Genomic DNA, 20,009 nt, shown 5'->3' on the forward strand with positions numbered 1-20,009 from the left:
CCAACAAGCAAATGAAAAAATGCTCCACATCAGTAATTATCAGGGAAATGCAAATTAAAACCACAAGGCAGTACCACCTCACTCCTACAAGAATGGCCATAATCAAAAAAATAAAAGATGTTGATATGGGTAAAAAGAGAACACTTTTACATTATTGGTGGTAATGTAAACTAGTGCAACCAGTATGGAAAACAGTGTGGAGTTTCCTTAAAGAACTGAAAGTAGATGTATCATTTCTACCCAGAGGAAGTTACTACTACAAATCTACCCAGAGGAAGTTATTATACAAAATAATAACTTATTTTGTTATTACATATCTACCTACTACATATCTACCCAGAGGAAGTTATTATACAAAAAAATTTGCATATGCATGTTTATAGCAGCAAATTTTGCAATTGCAAAAATGTGGAACCAGCCCAAATGACCATCAATCAACAAGTGGATAAAGAAAATGTATATATACACTATGGAATACTATTCAGCCATGAAAAGGAATGAAATAGTGGCATTTGCAGCAGCCTGGATGGAATTGGAGACTATTATTCTAAGTAACCCAGGAATGGAAAACAAAACATTGCGTATTCTCATGTAGGAGCTAAACTATGAGGATGCAAAGGCGTAGCAATTATACATTGGACTTTGGGAACTCAGGGGAGAAGGGTTGGCGGTAGCAAGAAATAAATGACTATACATTGAGTACAGCATATGCTGCTAGGGTCACGGGTGCATGAAAATCTCAGAAATCACCACTAAAGAAGTTATTCATGTAACCAAACCATCTGTTCTCCAAAAACCTTTTGAAATAGAAAAATTCAAATTTAAGAAAATAAAATATTGTCATTTATTTTTTTCTGGGAATTTTTGAACTTCATTGTGATGGATTCTTCTAATGTACATTTGATTTATTTTATATTTTGAGTTAGTAATATGTACAAATATTTAAAAATTCAAAAGCTTCACAGTGAAGAATACTTTCTCTTTCTTTCCTGTGATACAGCCATGCAAGTTTCTCCCTAGAAAAGCTATTATCAACATTCCTTGTGTCCAAAGACTGTTCCTGAATCCTAAACAGACTTTTCTATTTTCTCTCCGTTAGTGGCAAGTACACACCCTCCTCTAAACCTTGTCTTTTTTTTCACTTAGCAATGTACTTTGGAGTTCATTCTTAATGTTACAGAAAAGCTGTCACATTACTTTTGATGGCATTTACTATTCCATTGAATATATGTACAATATTTTTATTTAAATGTTAAAACATTTCCTTACTTATAGAAATCTAGGTTATTTTCAATCTATTAAGAACAACACAAAAATGAAAATTAAGTGTTTGTGTCTTTTTTGTCATTTATACAAGCTTTTCCACAAGAAAAATATATAAACTATACTTACTAGGTAAAATAGTAGATGCTTGTTAAATTTTGATAACTTTCCCAAATTATTTTCCCCACAGGTTATCCTAAGTCACACCCACACTAGCTATTATGAGAAGTCCTGTAGCCCAACAACCCTGGCCAATACAATGGTTATAAATCTTTTTCCTAGCTAATATGATAGGTGAAAAGTTTACTATATTGTAGTCTTTTTTTTTTTTTTTTTTTGAGACGGAGTTTCACTCTTGTTACCCAGGCTGGAGTGCAATGGCGCGATCTCGGCTCACCGCAGCCTCCGCCTCCTGGGTTCAGGCAATTCTCCTGCCTCAGCCTCCTGAGTAGCTGGGATTACAGGCACGCTCCACCATGCCCAGTTAACTTTTTGTATTTTTAGTAGAGACGGGGTTTCACCATGTTGACCAGGATGGTCTCGATCTCTTGACCTCGTGATCCACCCGCCTTGGCCTCCCAAAGTGCTGGGATTACAGGCTTGAGCCACCGCGCCCGGCCTATATTGTAGTCTTAATAATAAGAAGATAAATGTTAACTAAGATTGAACATTTTTTGATGTGTTTAGACCTTTAACCTTTAATATTTCCTATTCTTGAACTCTCTTATTCATATTTTTTGTCCATTTTTTCAACTGAATCAGGCCTTTTAAAAATTAATTTCCAAAAACTTTATCACATGAAAGTTGATGTTTTTCAGTTATTTATGTTTTGACTTCATTCATGATGGTTTTTTTTTTTTTTTTTTGCAGTTTAGGTTTTTTAAAAAGAATATCCTTTAAAAACTTGAATGGCAAAAAAACTTGGTGAATGGTGGTAGACATAGTCATCCTTTGTAAAAATCTGAATATTCTTATATATATGTATATATATATATATATATACATATATATATATAATGCCCACACTGAGAATATTAAAAGGTAACTAATTTTTTCTCTAGTAATTTTTATTTTAAAATTAATTTTAATTCATCTAGAATTTATTTTAGCATTAGTTATAAGATGGAGAAACCAGCTTAAATTTAAAATTTCCTGATGGTTAGTTGTTCTGTTATTGAATAATAAATTAATTCTTTGTATTGAATCGAAATGTTACATTTTCTTCTATAAAATCACCAAGTGTATTTTTTATTTCCCTGACATTTCAGTTGTCTTAATTGACCTACTAGTCAAATCATGTGTTATTAATGTACATCTTTAATAATCAGGATTTTGCATAATGGTTGAATATTTGGGGGAGTTATTCCCACCACCACCCATTATTTCTCCCCTTTTAAATAATATTTCTGGTTTTCTTTGTTTATCTATTTTGCAATAACTTTAGAATTTATATTTTACCTGTTTCCTGGATATACGGGCATTTTATGATTTGTGCATCTCTAATTTTAAATGAGAGGAACATATCATTTTCTGGAGGAAACTTTCAACTTTGAATGCTTCTTACCAAAGGAAAACGATGACATCATCTGGCAGCCATTTCAAATTATAGCCAGATGTTCTAAAATGGTTTCTTACTACCCCCAGAAGTGTGGATTAAATCACTTCCACTTCACAGGTATTGCTCTCAATTTTCTATCTCTTACCACTCAAAAATCTCAAAGACAGAAGGTATTACATCATCTTATAACTTTTTGAATGTTTACAGGTGATTTTAACAAAGACAATCCAAACATCTGGAGATCCCTTTTCATTTTTCTTTGACTGTAAACACATTTTTACAGAAGTAAATACAGCTCTCTTCCACACTGACATAGAGAAAATATTTTTCGCTCAATATTTCAAGCAGTACTTTAAAAATCTGTTCTAAAATATTGGTGAAAAAAGTAGTATGTGAAATTTAAAACATTATATTAAAACAAAATATAATTGTGCTATAAAGGTTCGATCTTATATTTATAACTCATTATAAAACACAATTTTGTGAGGAGTCTTTTGTAAAGTAGGCCGTTATGATTATTTGGTTACGTAATTCATTTTCACTTAGTGTAGATGGTATTAATATATTTTGTGTGGTTCAGTTCTATGAATTTCCAAAGAGCATGATTCATTCATGAGTAATCTGTAACCCATAGTCCTTGTAAAGTCATTAGAGAATCCTGCCTTAATGGTTTTCTGTGAATATCAACGCTCTCTGAAGTATGACATTGCTACTAAGCCTACACAGATGTCAGAGATTCTCTAAAATGACCCAGGCGATACTCCCTTCACCTTTCATTTTCCTGGTATTGTGATTTACTAAGTGTTTTACAGGAAGAGATTACACATTCAGGAAAATGTGTTAATTTTCAAAAAGACTCCTTTTTTTGTCTCTGCCCTCATTTTCTTGCTTTTTGAGTCAGTTATAAGGATTTTGAAGTTTAAAATACTGAGATTTTAAAAGTTTCAATAGAAAATTATTCATACTTTGATATTGAATAAAATTTCCCAGTTAGCATGATCTTTAAAATACAAATTTGATTTACATTTACATTTCAAAGCTTTTAATTCTTTTTGGTGAATGTCCCCTGATACTGCATTCTGCAGACCCATTCTATTTGTTTAGCTTGGGCTTCTCGCCTGCCTTGAGTGGTAGCTTTGGTGGGAGATGGGCAAGGAAATCAGAATGAACCCATCTCAGCCCTGATAGGCAGTGCACCTATTCCTCTCTACCAGTATGTTTAAGAAGTCTTGGAACAAATCTTGCTTTTAGAAGTTCATTTATTTTTGTTTCTGTTTTTGTTTTTTAAAGAGGCTCTCCTACATAAGTGGGGTGAACAGGTGAATAACATTGATTTCTTCAGAAGATAGGTATTATGTAAATGCTGCCTAGTCGAAATGCATTTCCATTTCCTGCATTGATCTCATCTTAAAGCCTTGCAGTCAATCCTATTTTTTTATGTATGGCTGTTTTAATAGAAATTCCATGTTCCACAATGAAAGTGACTGACCAAAGATGTTGAAATGATGATGCTTAAAAGCCTTTTATCTGTCATCTTTGGAGTTTCAGGATGTTATTAAAATCAACAGCAGCAAATGATAAAAAAGAACAAACAGTTGTGTGCTTTAGCTGATATTCATTATTCAGGTAGTTACTCAATATTTTTTTTCTATTTTTCTTTCCTTATGGAAAATTGATTTTTGAACAATGACTTTGAACTTGGACCAGTCTATAAAGATAAAGAATAGATTTTACTGTTTATCATTAAGAATAGAGGATTTTTTTACTTTACACATAGTGTGGTTGAACCCACCATTAAGTGACTAAAACTCTCCTCTGTCCCTAAACTTTAAACAATTCAGCTAGGAGAACAACGACAGGACCTCTTCCCCTCGTAGAACATCCTGGCAGTGTTCACTAAAAGCTAGTTCATGGCTATCTCAGTAGAGATTTCTATCAACAAAGCAGTGACAATATCTGCCAATATATTTTGCATTTGTATTGCACCTTCATGGGCATAAAATTTAAAAAAAAACTTGGATTGGCACTATCGTATGATGACTATTTTTACATTTAATCATTATTACCAACTCATTTACTTTTCTAAAATGACCATATTTTATTTTTTAATAAAATATAATGACAAATCTTAATCTCCAGATTTGCTTTTAAATCATGCTGTAGTTTATTACATGTTTTTAAGTTAACCAGAAACATCTATGATCTCGAACTTTAAATCAGTTATTAAAATAAAAACATAGGCATGTGGGACCAGAATTCATTTTTATGATATCATAGCTGTTCGCTATATAACACTATGATTTCTTTTTGTGTTTCTGATATTTTTCTATCTAAAAGTGACAAAGGGTTAAAAGGGAGAGGAAGTGGATATAGACCAATATCCAAATGTTAGTTCCCTGCTTCATTCATTTTTTATTGTCTCAATTTCAGTTATCAAAAAATAGGTACTTAATCCAAACTACATTTCACCTCCTAACAAAGGAGTTCGAATATGTTTTATTGTTCCCCATGTTCTGTATGAAGTTCTTTGAAATGCAGGGCCCTTCATTCTTTGGCTTAATCCTCTGAAACTCACTGAATTTTCTAGACTTGTCATCTACCAAAATGTGCACATATTGCTTTATCTTGGGACTGATCTTAAAAAAGACAGCATGAACTCCAGAGCTAGACTAGATCAGAATCCCACCTGTATCACATACTAACTGTATGACCTGGGGCAAGTGACTTAAGCTCTCTTTGACTCAGCATTCTCATCTGTATGATGAGAACAATAAAAGCATCTAACTCATAGGATTATTAAGTTAAATTAAGGTCCTATATGTAAAGCCTTTAAAACAGAGCAACCACGTGATAAATATTCAGTAAATATTTGCTATAGTAATAATATCATCATCATAATCACAAATAGAGGTCAATATCACTTATTTACTTTGACCTTGCTTTACTACATCCTAAACACTGCAATTAAGACTTTTGGAGTGGGATATAAGTATTCTTGTTAGCAGCACTAATTATTTTATAGAGTAGACAAGGCAATTTTTTAAAAAGGCAGTACTTAGGAAAATCACTTGAGTAAAACTATCCATCTGTGCTGGAATTTATTCCTTTGCTCAGCAAATATTTATTAAATCTCTACCATGAACATGACACAATGTGAGGCTATAAAAATACAATTACAAACAAAATTGTTAGGATCCCTGGATCATGAAGCTTAATGTTAGGGTGGAAGAGAATTGATAATCAAATATTCTATAAATAAATAGTTATATATTTTGATAATTCTATAAAGGAAAATAGGATTTGATAAAAAAAGAAGAAGATACAATCTACTTTAGATTAAGTGTTCAAAAAAGCTCCCTGGAGATGACATTTAAGGTTAAATAAAATAATCAGGCCAGGCACGGTGGCTCATGCCTGTAATCCTAGCACTTTGGGAGGCTGAGGTGGGTGGATCAAGAAGTGAAGATATCAAGACCATCCTGACCAACACAGTGAAACGCTTTCTCTACTAAAAATACAAAAATTAGCTGGGTGTGGTGGTGCACACCTGTAGTATCAGCTACTTAGGAGGCTGAGGCAGGAGAGTAGCTTGAACCCAGGAGGCAGAGGTTGCAGTGAGCGGAGATCTCGCCACTGCATTCTAGCCTGGTGACAGAGTGAGACTCTGTCTCAAAAAAAGACAAAGTCAATATGAAGATCCAGTAAAACACTTTCACAGGGCAAGTGCTCAGTAAAAAATATGTTTTGTTGATGCAAAAAACATGATCTCCTTCTTTTTTATGGATGCATCGTATTCCATGGTGAGGCTGGAGGCTATTATCCTTAGGAAACTAACATAGGAGCAGAACCAAATACTGCATGCTCTTACTTATAATTAGGAACGAAATGACGAGAACACATGGATACATAGAAAGGAATAGCTCATACTGGGGTCTTTTGGCAGGTGAATGGAAGGAGAAGGGAGAGGATCAGGAAAAATAACTAATGGGTACTAGGTCTGGATGATGAAATAATTCATACAACAAAGCCCCATGACAGAAGTTTACCTATGTAACAAATCCGCACTTGTACCCTGGAACTTAAAAAAAATAAAAATTATTTACAAAACTATTTTTGATAAGATTTAGATTTAAGGGTTACATTTTTGATATAACACAAAGAAGGGCTTATTAGCATCAGAGACACTTATTTATTGTTTTTTATTTGTTTGTTTTGTGTTTTGTTGGGGACATTTTCCTTCCTTGGCAGAGATGAAAGTGACTTATTTGTTGTGAACGCAGCTAATAAGACTGACTAGATTTCAGTACTGGCCACGTTGCTCTGTTGATTTACCATAAACAGATCAGAAAGAAGCAGAAGAAGCAGTGGGAGAAACACTAGCCTGCACATTGATGTTTGAGGACAGCTCTTCTTCTCCTTTAAGACACGTTTGACATTCTCACCCATCCAACAGCTGCTTTCTGGTGTTTGCACCAAGCACTAAGCTAAGCCCAGATGCAGATGGGGCGTGATTTCACCATCCATCTGTCTGAGGGGGTCCCAGAGGAATTTCAGGCCATCTACAAAGTTTTCTTTGAAAAATCTTTCTACTATCACATGGAAGACAAATTATTTTTTAAATCCCTTAAGGATGTTCTTTGGAAAAATAAAAAAGAATTATCTGGAGAAAATATTTTCTACTTTACTGGTGAAGGACTATTTGAGAGGATTAAAAAGTCAATTATTTCAATTTATTTTGGTTGGATAAAGGGTGATGTGAGCGTAAACAGGAGGACTCTGAATAACTGATTGCCATCTCCAGGGATGGTGATAAAATGCTATGTGAAGAAGAGCTTTCAGAAACCAACAATAAATAAATAAACACTACACACACTCCCCCAAGCACTTCTCAGAGTGACAAGGCCAGAGTTATGATTGTTCAATCAATTAATGCATATTAAACATATATCTCAAACAGGATTCATTTTACCAAAATGTTTCTAAGCACTGCAGTCAACCTCCACAAGGCGCTGTCTATCTGTAAGGCCAGCATGACTCTTAAGCCAGGATCCCTGACAGTGGGTAGAGTAACTTCCATGACAAGTTTAGGCTCACTTCTAAATGGAGATTTGGATATAGCTGTGAGGAAGGCCTACATGAATTCAAACATTGCCGGAACTCCCAGTGGACGCTGTGGTTGTATGTCTTCTTTAATCTGTAACCTAACCCAAACAAGCAACATATTTTTCAGGAGCTTGAACAAACACAGTTTCAAAATATTTGCCTTGGTTTGATGTGGTACTAGTTAGTAGCTAAGAAGGCAGGCACTGGCACTAAACCTCAAATTTTGACCATAATACCACCAGACACACAGCTGTGGAACCCTGGGCAAAGTACTTTCTTTGCATCATGGGAATAATACCACCTACCCCAGAGATTTCTCCTGAAAATCCAATCAGTTATGGGCATATGAGCCCATAGCCACTGACTTATTGTAAATTGTCAATAAATGCAACATATATGCAATATATACTCAGTTTAACACCAATTAAATTGAGGTCTTCATAAATGTAAAAAAGTACAGCCAACCTACTAGAAATGGTGGGTTTAGAGACTCAATATATTGTGTGACTCAAAATATCTTCATAAACTATCATCAGCATACTGAAAGGCTCTTATGATAGAAAGCCCACCTTGGCTTGCTACATGTGAGCTCCATTGCATATTTATTTAATCTCTCTTTTGTAGTAACTATTGCTCACTAAAACAGAATAGAGAAGGAGAGAGATAAACAGAACTACCATTGATAATTCAGTCTAGAATATTAGAATGTTAGCTTTTGGGGGAGTTAAGACTCTGTAATTTTTTTTTTACTCCTGTATACTAAGAACCTGAATGATTCTTAGATAATAATCCATGTTCATTTAATATTTATTAAGTGAATTATGAAATCAGTGAATAATAAAAAAGTATGTCACATTTTCTATTTCTAAAAAAAAGTAATTTTACATAGCATCCATTTCTCCAAACAATATCCTCTCTAAGACGGATAATGATGTCTGCTCTTATTTAAGAAATGTATTCTATTTTGAGGAGCTTAATAAAAATAATTCTGACTCATAATAAGCAAGGTCAACTCCAATTCTCTTTTAGCCAGTTGTATCTTTAACTAAGCTGGTAATCAGATGAAAATCATGTGCACGTCACATTCTATGAAACTTAGTTTCACTAATGTGACATGCTGGTTCAGAGACGTATGATCATTCTTTGGTCTTTCCTAGTAAACGTGGAATCCTGTCTGAAATAGTTTGGATGTTTATCTCCCCCCAATCTCATGTTGAAATGTAATTCCCAAAGCTGGAGGTGGAGCTTGGTGGGAGGTGGTTGGGTCACAGAAATGGATCTCTCATGAATAGCTTGGTGCTATCCTGACAATAATTAATTAGACCCCACGTGGTGGCTTACGCCTGTAGTCCCAGCACTTTGGGAGGCTGAGACGGGTGGATCATGAAGTCAGGATTTCAAGATCAGCCTGACCAACATGGTGAAACCCTATTTTCACTAAAAATACAAAAATTACCTGGGCGTGGTGGCATGTGCCTGTAACCCCAGCTACTCAGGAGGCTGAAGCTGGAGAATCACTTGAACCTGGGAGGCAAAGGTTGCAGTGAGCTGAGATCGTGCAATTGCATTCCAGCCTGGGAGACAGAGTGAGACTCTGTCTCAATAATAATAATAATAATAATAATAATAATAATAATAATAAATAAATAAATAAAGGAAAAGAATAAATGAGTTCTCACTCTGAATTCACATAAAATCTGGTTGGTTAGAAGACATCTGCCTCATCACTCTCTTGCTCTTATTCTTGCCATGACGTGCCTGCTTCCCCTTTGTCTTCCACCATGATTGTAAGTTTCCTGAGGCCCTCACCAGAAGCAGTTGCTAGAGCCATGCTGATGCAGCCTGCAGGAATGTTAGCCAATTAAACCTCTTCTCTTACAAATTGCCCATCCCCAGGTATTTCTTTACAGTAATGCATAAACAACCTAATATATCACTGGATCCTTAGACTTTGTTGATGGACTGCCCCTACTGAGGCAATTCCTCTCGATTGTTCCTTAGCTGTCTCCACAGGGAAGCGTCTTAATACCACATGATATGGGCCTTGAATCATGGATGTAAATGGATATTCAGGCACATGGCTTTGTAACAGTGTGAGTCCGTAAGTGAATCATGGACCTATCAAGCACTGCTTGTCTCTGAAGAGATCTTTGACTGCCTTGAATCCTATGGTTTAAGAGATTCATTATGTGAATGTACACATGGTCATGTGCCTGGTACACAGCTATACACAAGTGACAATGAGCAGGACACAGAACAAAGCAATTTGCTAAAGTGTTGGGAAAAAGAATCTAGTAAATTCATTTTCTTTCTTGCAGGCCTCCCTTGAAAAGCATGTATGTTATGGTAGCATAACTCCATGGTTCCCTTTCTCAGCTCATCAGCACTATTTTTTGAAGCTGTAGGTTGTTTATTGACATGGGCATTTTACATTTTGTTATTACCAGGCCCCATCAGATTCCCCAGGCTGCCTGTGTGTTATCACAGGAAATATTTCTCTACTTGTCTCTTCCATTATCTCAGCTCTTGTTTGACGGGGATTAGGAAAGGGCACAAGAAGGAAGCTGAACAAAACTGCACGACTGGTACCTTTCTCTGTCTTCTGTAAGGGCTTGTTAACAATCCTGGATTTCCTGGGAGAGGACAGCAATCACAGATGTGTGTATGTGCTCTTACAGAAAGGGGAAACCAGTAACCCTGGGAAATTTGTGCTCAATCTCGGAAGTGCATCAGAGATATACTCCACCTCTGAAAGTCTCAAGGCTGAGTATATATTTAAAATGTATCTTTGCATTTTTCTGGTTAGCAACATAAATGACTAGCAAGATAAAATAGAGCATTATTTTATTCTCATTCTATAACTACATAACTAATTGACTTGTTTCCTAATTAATTTCTAGTTCCTTGCACTAGAGCATGGACTCTATGAAATCCAGAATGTAGCTTTGTTCATTGTTATATCTCTAGCCTAAAACTGTATATCAAACATAAGCTCAACAAATGTTCATTGAATTAATTGATAAATGATACTAGAATTAGATTCTAATCCATAAGACAGAAACATAACCAGGAATATATTTCTTAAAACATCTTGGACTCATCTTTCTCCTCTGTAAACTGGGAGGAAGGAAGGAAGGGGGACAAGAAGATGACTTATAAAGGTCCATTCCAATTCCAGAATTCTGTGCATTGTTAGCAGGAAAGAATATTGGACTGACCCATCAATTCACTGATTAATTGAAAAATAGGAATTAATATAATTTTACAGAAGGGAATTAAATGGATTTAGTACCAACAGTGTACCAGCCTATTTTGAATAAAACACAGCTCCTATGCTGGTTGCTTCCTGAGGGGTAGGAAATGCAAATGAACAGCTCATATAACTCTGTAGGATATAAGAGCAAAGGATGACCATGTATAAGCATACCTCAGAGATATTGTAGGTTCAGTTCCAGACCACTGTAATAAAGCAAATATCACAATAAAGTGAATTTCAATAATATTTTGGTTTCCCAGTGCATATAAAAGTTATGTGTACACTATACTATTATTAAGTGAGCAATAGTATTGTGCCTAAAAACATGTATTTGCGTTAATTAAAATATACTTTATTGCTAAAAAAATGCTGATTACCTGCTCCTTCAGCAAGTAGTAATCTTTTTGTTGGTAGATGGTCTTTTGTCGGTGTAGATGGCTTCAGAGTAATCAGGGTGGTGGTGGCTGAAGGTTGGGGTAGCCGTGGCAGTTTCTTAAAATGAGAAAGCCATGAAGTTTGCCACGTGAATTGACTCTTCTTTTCACAAAAGTTTTCTCTGCAGCCTGAAATGCTGTTTGATAGCATTTTATCCACAGTCAAACTTCTTTCAGAATTGGAGTCAATCCTCTCAAACCCTGCTGCTGCTTTATCAACTCAGTTTATGTAATGTTCTAAATCTTCTGTTGTCATTTCAACAACATTCATAGCATTTTTAACACTAGATTCCATCTTAACGAATCACTTTCTTTGCTTATCCATGAGAAACAACTCCTAATCTATTAAGTTTGACCATGAGATTGCACCAATTTGGTCACATCTTTAGGCTGGGTTACCACCACCTCCACTTCCCCTTCTCCTCTCTTCCTTCTCCTCCTCCTCTTTCTCTTCTTCCTCCTCCCTCTTCTCCTTCTTATTCACTTCTTCTCCTCCTCCTTCTCCTTTTTTTTTTTTTCTCAGAGACAGGGTCTCACTCTATTGCCCAGGCTGGAGTGCAGTGGCATAATCATAACTCATAATCATAATCGTAGCCTCAAACTCCTGAGCTCAAGCAGTCCCCTCAACTCAGCCTCCTGAATAGGTAGGACTATAGGCATGTGCCACTACGCCTGCTTCTTTTGTTGTTTTTGTATAGACAGGATCTCAAATTTGTGGCTTCAAGTGATCCTACTCCTCCCTCTGCCTCCCAAAGTACTGAGATTACAGGTCTCAGCCACCATGCCCAGCCCCATGCTCTACTTCTAATTCCAGTTCTCTTGCATTTTTACCTCATCTGCAGTGACTTCCTTCACCAAAGTCTTGAACCCTTTAATGCCATCTTTGAGTGTTTAAACACCTTCTTCCAAACTCCTATTAATGTAGATATTTTGATCTTTTCCCATAAATGACAAATGTTATTAATGGCATCTAGAATGGTGAATTCCTTCCAGAAGGGCTTAAATGTAATTTTCCAAGACCTATCAGAAGAATCACTATCTATGAGAGCTATATCATTACAAAATGTATTTCTAAAATGATAGGACTTAAAAGTAGAAATTACTCTTGATCCGTGAGCTGCAGAATGGATGTTGTGTTAGCAGGCATGAAAACAACGTTCATTTGCCAGCTTCCACCTTTTTTTCTGCAGCTTTCTCTCACCTCTCCCAGCCTTCAGAGAATTGAAAAGAGTTAAGATCTTGCTCTGGATTAGGCTTTGGAATTAACAAATGTAGCTAGCTTGATTTTCTATCCGGATCACTAAAACGATCTCCAGATCAGCAGTAAGGTGGTTTTGCTTTCTTATCATTCATGTGTTCACTGCAGTTGCATTTTAAATTTTCATCAAGAACTTTTTTTTGCATTCACAGCTTGGCTAACTGATATAAACGGCCTAGCTTTCAACGTATCTTGACTTTTGGTATGCCTTCCAGACTAAGCTTAAGTATTTCTAGCTTTTGATTTCAAAGTGAGAGACATGCAATTCATTCTTTCACCTGAACTCTTAGAGGTCATTGTAAGGTTATTAATTGGCCTAATTTCAGTATTGTTGTATCTCAGGAAATAGTGAGGCCTAAGGAGAAAGAAAGAGATGGGGGAATGTCTGGTCAGGAAAAGAGTCAGAACATGTATTTATCAATTCAGTTTGCTATCTTAAGTGGGTGCTGTTCATGGTGCCCCAAAGCATTACAAGAGTAACATCAAAGTTCACAGATCATAGTTTACCATCACAGATAAAACAATAATAATAAAGATTGAAATACGGGAGAATTACTAAAGTGTGACACAGAGACAGGAAGGAAGGAAGGAAGGAGGGAGGGAGGGAGGGAGGAAGAGAAGGAGGAAGGAAAGGGGGGAAGGAAGGAGGAAGGAAGGGAGAAAAGGGGGAGGGAGAGAGGAAGGAAGGGAGGAAAGGTGGAGGGAGGGAGGGAGGGAAGGGGAGAAAAGGGAAAGGGAGGGAGGGAGGGAGAAGAGGGAGGGAAGGGGGAAGAAAGAAAGGAAGGAAAAGGAGAAATAAAGGGAGAAAGAAAGAGATGGAGAAGGGCGTGGCAAAGGTACCGGGGAGAAAGGAAGGAAAGAAGAGGCAGAGGGCTGTGTGAAAATTGTTCTGAAATCAATTTTATCTCTTCTTTTATTGTCAAAAAACAAACACAACAACTAACTCTATAGCATATACAGAATGGAATATGAGGTGTTGCCCAGGATTAGAGATGTGCCAACACTGTTGTTGTTGATAGGTTATGCTTTTCACGAAAGCATTTAGCAAAAATTTTAAGAAAGTTAGTTTTATAGAACTCTCACCTCAGCCTATTTGAAACGAAGCTGACCAAATGACATAGTGATGCAATTTCGTGTCTATATCATAATAACCACATCTATCAAATAAGTATTGTCAAAAATTGTTGCAAGAGTAGAATTTTTGATGACTCTCTGGATTTAATTAGGGCATCATTTGGATCTTTGAAAGCATTTTATACACGTAAGTTGTTTTTGCAACATCAATTGTAATGATTTGTACTCTCTGGTTTTTTTCCCTAATAAGAAGGGATGGTGCAATCTAATCTTCATGTTGAGGATATGAAGTTATTTTTTTTTTCTTCAACTTCTTTAAATATTAGCAACTATTTCACACACAGGTTTTTCTTAAGAAATGTCATTTTACCAGTGAGAGCAGCCAAATCTCACTTAGGAAATAATGGTCAATGCCTCTCAATCATTCATAAATGGAGTTGACCTAATCTAAACTACGCTTCAAGATAAGACGGCCACTGAAGAAATTTCTAACACAGATGGTCAAAGCAATTCAAATATTATATAATCCTCTATCTTCCTCCACCAAATCATCCAAGTTTCCAAACTGCCAAGACTTCCACTTTTTTCTGAGTTATCTGAGAGACAGGATATGCTTAAGATTTCCCACATTTTAAAATATGTCTTTAAATGCAATTTCTCCATGCACAATGAGTAATCAAATTTCTACACCTAATAAATACTCCCTGCAACTTTTTTAGCACATCAAAACACACTATGGTAATACTATTCTCCTTAATGCCAATGTCACAACCACAATGAAAAAGAAACCATGGAAGGGAAGACTTTTTCTCCAAGTCAATTTAAAACTTCCCTATTCATTTTAAATATTTATTTGCATTAATTTTTCAAAGCAACAAAACAAATATTCATCAAGTGAAACTAAGCATGACCCCCCTCAGATGGGTACATCTGTTGCTTTCCTGCTGTGTCCCTGAATAATTCATTTTAATACATTTAAAGTATACACTTCATTAAAATGAGCTACATCGTTTACATATAAAATTTACATTGATGAAAACAAAAATAAAAGCTGTTAGAAAGCTGATCCTAAAATTTCGTTGCTCTGTGTAATTTATATCTAGCTGTCTCTATGTATTTACTCCTACAGTAATGGTATAAAGGCATCTCCACATCCTCTGGCCCATTGGGAGCTTTAGTTATATCAGCAAATATGTGGGAAAAGTTAGCAGTATATTTCCTACAGCCTTTGTTCCTCATTGACAACTTCAACAAGATTTATAGTCACTGCTTGTCCATTTTCACTCCCTCTGCTCACATCATATAATAGATACGCCATATATACTGAATGGTGTTTAGGAATCAAAGCCAACAGAGAGAATACTAATTAGTTTTAACTTCTTGAAAATTGATTAACTTTTGCTGGTCTGATGCAGCACAGGAAAAACATTTTCAGTTCAATTTACTCCCTGCCCTTTTGAACTCTGTTAACTGATTATCTAAATGGTTTTCAGAAAAGCCTTAATTTTTTTTTTTACCATTATAGCATTTCCCCCTCCTCCATTTTTATGGTTATGTCTTAAGTCAGGAAGGGAGAGGAGGGAAGGGGTGGAGACAAGAGGAGAGGGGATGAGAGGAAAAAGTTTAGCATTTAAAGACACGGTATTAAGTATTCCCTTTAAAGGAACTTGCTTTCTATAAATTTTTTATTGGAAAAAACTATTTTCATATATCTTGCAGATAAAGTTTGAGTGACATAGAATCAAGTATAATTTATGAGATATTTTCTACATAAGACATTTTCACAATATTTGACAATTGTCACTATTGCTACTTATTAGAAAAAAAGGCTCTACATCATAAGATCATCAAATCTCAAAGATTATGTACGAGGTCTACACTATAACAAATATTTTTATATTAATAACTAATCATAGCAATGGAATTTTAAAACTCTGTAGTATTTTTTTTCCTGAGGAGCCAGAACAATTTTTGTTTATTCAATAGTACACTATTTTTTGGAAAAGTAAAGTGTAAAACAAAGCAAAACAAAACCTTTCCTATTAATGGTGACTGGTTGACGTCTTACTTTATAGAAACCAGCCTCTGAGAACACATATATTTTCAAATCACAATATTTTGATCTTTTACAGGATTTGTCACATTTCCCCGGTTGATGTGACCCTTTTATCAGGAGAAAAATTACCTGAAACTACATACCTAGTACCTCACTGCTTGCTTCCCCACCTGTTCCCTTCTCTCATGAGCACGAGCTCAAGTGTGCACACACGCACATGTGCACACACACACAGACATACGCACCTGTAACCAGAATAAAGTGAGTCATAATAGTTCTGCTATTGAAAGTTAGTATTAGTTAACAAATATGCTACTGTAGGCTAGTATGAAAAAGCTTTACATTATTTATTTAAAGCCATATCAAAAGCCAAAACTGTAATGTTTCTTATGTTGAAACAGCAACTGAGGTCAGTGCTAGGTTACTAGGAGACACCACTGTGGTTCAGTTATATTACTAGTACCACACTTGAAGAATCATTGCTCTTTATTTTTGTTTGTTTATTTGTTTGAGATAAGGTCTTGCTCTGTCACCCAGGCTGGATGCTATGCTGTGATCTCTGTTCACTGCCCCCCAGACTCAAGCGATTCTCCTGCCTCAGCCTCCTGAGTAGCTAGGATTACAATTTTGTATTTTTAGTAGAGATGGGGTTTCACCATGTTAGCCAGGCTGCTCTTGAACTCCTGACCTCAAATGATAAGCCAACCTCAGCCTCCCCAAGTGCTGGGATAACAGATGTGAGCCACTGCACCTGGCCAGAATCATTGCTCTTAATCTTAGCTTCCTGGCTTATTAAGGAAAATCCAAATATTCCATTTAATCTTTCTTCCTCATGTATAAGCTAAGTTTTTTTCTGTCATAAAAGAAAAAACATTCTAAGGCAAATTCCTTCTCACTGTAATTTCTGCTCTTTTTCTCATGCCTTTTTCTGGTGTTTTTGTATATCTGTAACACTCTTGCTCTCCTATTAAAAGCTGACAGCAAGCCTGGGTATAAACCAGGAGCCATTAGAAATATCAGATTAGGGATCAGCCCAGGAATCTACTTTATGGGCTATTTGTTCACCTATCTGACTGGACAGTGACAACGTCAATACCATCAATTACAGACTTTCTTCTGTGGATTCTTAGAAGGTTTTTTACTTTTTTCGTATTATATGAGCAGCAAAGGTGACCTCCAGCCCAAGGATATGGATTAAAATGTCCATATATATAATATAAATGATATATATCCATATATATAATCATCCAAATAATATATATCCATATATATAATACAAAATTGTATACATATAATATTTTTATAAATATTAAATAAATAAATATATATACATATATAGCGTGTATAACATATCTCAGTTCTCACAGCAGAAAAAAAAATTATGGCCGATTCTTTGAATGTTTTGATAGTGGCATTTTTAAAGTTCTAGACTACCACAATACTTACTTAAATATAACCCATGATCATTTTAGCTTGCATTATCCAAAGAACAGTGCTTGCTCCTGACAAATAACATGTGCCCGTATGTCAATGAAAAAAGCAGTAAATTATTTTAGCTTATATGCCCGTTCAATTGGTTTATGCTCTATTTGTAACATGCTACTTATTTTACTTTTAGTATAATGCCTTGCATGTCAATATCTAGTCAGAAGTAAATTTGGCTGCAGGTAAAATTCTGACAGAGAAGAGGCGCAGGTGATCCGTGGCCTAGTAGAGTTGGGTCAGTCAGATATAAATGAAAAAATTAACTAGCATCCGGTGTATTTGTAATATTTATAAAATGGGGCTGTGTATGTTCAGACATTTTATCTTTATTATCAGACACTTTCTGCCTTTGAGATGCAGCACTCCAAATGGTGAATACTAAAGACACAGGCTCTTGATCGGGGTGAGGAAGTTGGAAGAGGCAGGACAAGAAAGGAGGCTGACTTTCTAGAAATATGAAAAACAGCTTTATCTGAAAGCTCTAGTACTACAGCTCTATGATGGGATCCTATTTGATACTCACAGCCCATTAAGGCAAAAGAGTGATGTTCTCCTTGGGCAAATGAAGAAGCTGAGGCTCAGAGAGAATAAATGACATAGCCAAGATTCTGCCAAATTCCCTTCCCTTTTCACCAGTTTATGGAATTAGAAAACTTAAGTTTTAGTTATATTCTGCCACTTTCTATCTCAGGGACTTGAGCAAATCAGTATTTTCACCTGTATAATGCATGATTATAACCCAGTGCTATGCTTACATTTCCTGGGTTATTTTTTAGATTGAAATTAAATGGTGACTATGAAGATACTTTATGAAAATTTCAAAGTACTGAATAAATATAAAACATTATCTAAATGGCAAAATAGAATACCCTGCTTCCGCCCATCCCTACCACAGTATAATATAAATAGTTTCTATTGAGAGGAGATTTTTGGACAAAGGGGTGTTAAAGATGAAAGCTAAAATTCACCTACCTTGATATAAATATAGTCATAGTTTGCAAACTAGTTGTCTGTAGTGTTTCATAGATTAGAGCCAAAATATATATTTTACCAACACACATTTTATATAATATATATGTGTAATATAACCCTATATATGTATACTGTTATATGCAATATAACATTATATATATATATAATGTATGTTGATGAAATATATATATAGACACACATTCACACACACACATTTAAACAATCTCAAGCTACAGAAAAGTTGCAAGTAAAGAACAAGAAACATTTTTAAACCACTTGAGAGTAAGTTATTGGTATGGTGTATTCTCAAGAAACTGCAATTATTATAATTACTAGCAAATGAGTAATTATAAAGAATTTAATCATATTTAATTTGGCAATATTTTATGCATCCAGAGTGTAAAGTAAGCTATTTTATTCTGTCTGTTTTTTTTTTTCCTAAACTGCTTCTGATATTTTATAAAAATTGTATAAAATCATTAGAGAATACCTAAGCCAAATCCAGCATCCAAGATAAGGAAATTTACACCCAGTTAAGTCATTTTCCCTGGACCACCAGGTTGCATGTAAATCACTTTATAAAAGCAGATTTGACAAAATGGTATTCTCACTGCTGCTATCAAAAAAATGTAAGACTGAAATCCTTTGTGTTCTTTCTCTTCAAAGTGGCCTAGGCATATTCATGCTTGACATAAAACTAAAAGAAAAGAAAATGCTGACAAGTGAAATATTTACATAAATGTTAGTGTAGAAGCCATTGGTTTAGAAGATGCTTTTTAATTGATTAGGGAAATTAACAGAGGAAAACAGAATCACATAACAGGTACAGTAATTTGTAATTAGATTTATAATATATAGACTTATATTCTATTTGCTTTAATGTTTTTTGAATGTATGCCCAGTAACTCAAAGGCACCTAGAGCTTGGTAAATGTCAAAAAAGAAGACTGTATAGTTCAAAGTTGATCACAGAGGCTAAAAATTATATACAGTATGTGCCAATCATTGAGATTCAATCACTGTTTTATCACTTAAGAAATGATAAAATCTGCTTTTACGACACAAAGCCTATACTTCTAACACTCTGAGCTCTGTTTTTAAAAAATGCTGTCATATCTTACTCTTTATTTCTGGAAACCAGAAATAGCCTAGTTGTTCTTGGAAAATTCACTCTATTTCTGATTTCTTCCTTGTCAAAAAGTCAGTTTGTTCACATTCAGAGCATAAATGAAACCTCAATTTGCATAATGCCTTAAAGAAATGACAACATGAATCTGTGATTTTTTTCTGATGTGTAACTAAACATACCAGTTGCTTTAAATGGTGTAATCAATAACATAGCTTAACACAGTTTACCATGCTTTCTGGGCAAAGACTGTGTGTGTGTGGATGGGGGTAAAAATCTGTTGAAATTCCCAGTTATGTATAGTGAATCAGTTAAATTCTCTATTCTGAAACTACTACTACTAGTATTTTTTAAATGATCTTTTCTGTGTTTGAATGGTTAGATTTCTAAGTTTAATCATGCATTGCAGCACGACCTCGTGGTTA

The 20,009-nt window shown here is 35.2% G+C and overlaps 1 protein-coding gene across 12 annotated transcripts in view; it reads left to right on the forward strand.

Annotated features, from left to right (window-relative positions):
* The window catches only part of RBMS3 (RNA binding motif single stranded interacting protein 3), a 758,821-nt gene that overhangs the window by 507,815 nt on the left and 230,997 nt on the right, over positions 1-20,009 (forward strand). The window lies entirely within an intron of this gene.

The sequence above is a fragment of the Sapajus apella genome, unplaced genomic scaffold, assembly GCF_009761245.1.
Source record: "Sapajus apella isolate SASKATOON/1434 unplaced genomic scaffold, GSC_monkey_1.0 scaffold4, whole genome shotgun sequence".
NCBI lineage: Eukaryota > Metazoa > Chordata > Mammalia > Primates > Cebidae > Sapajus > Sapajus apella.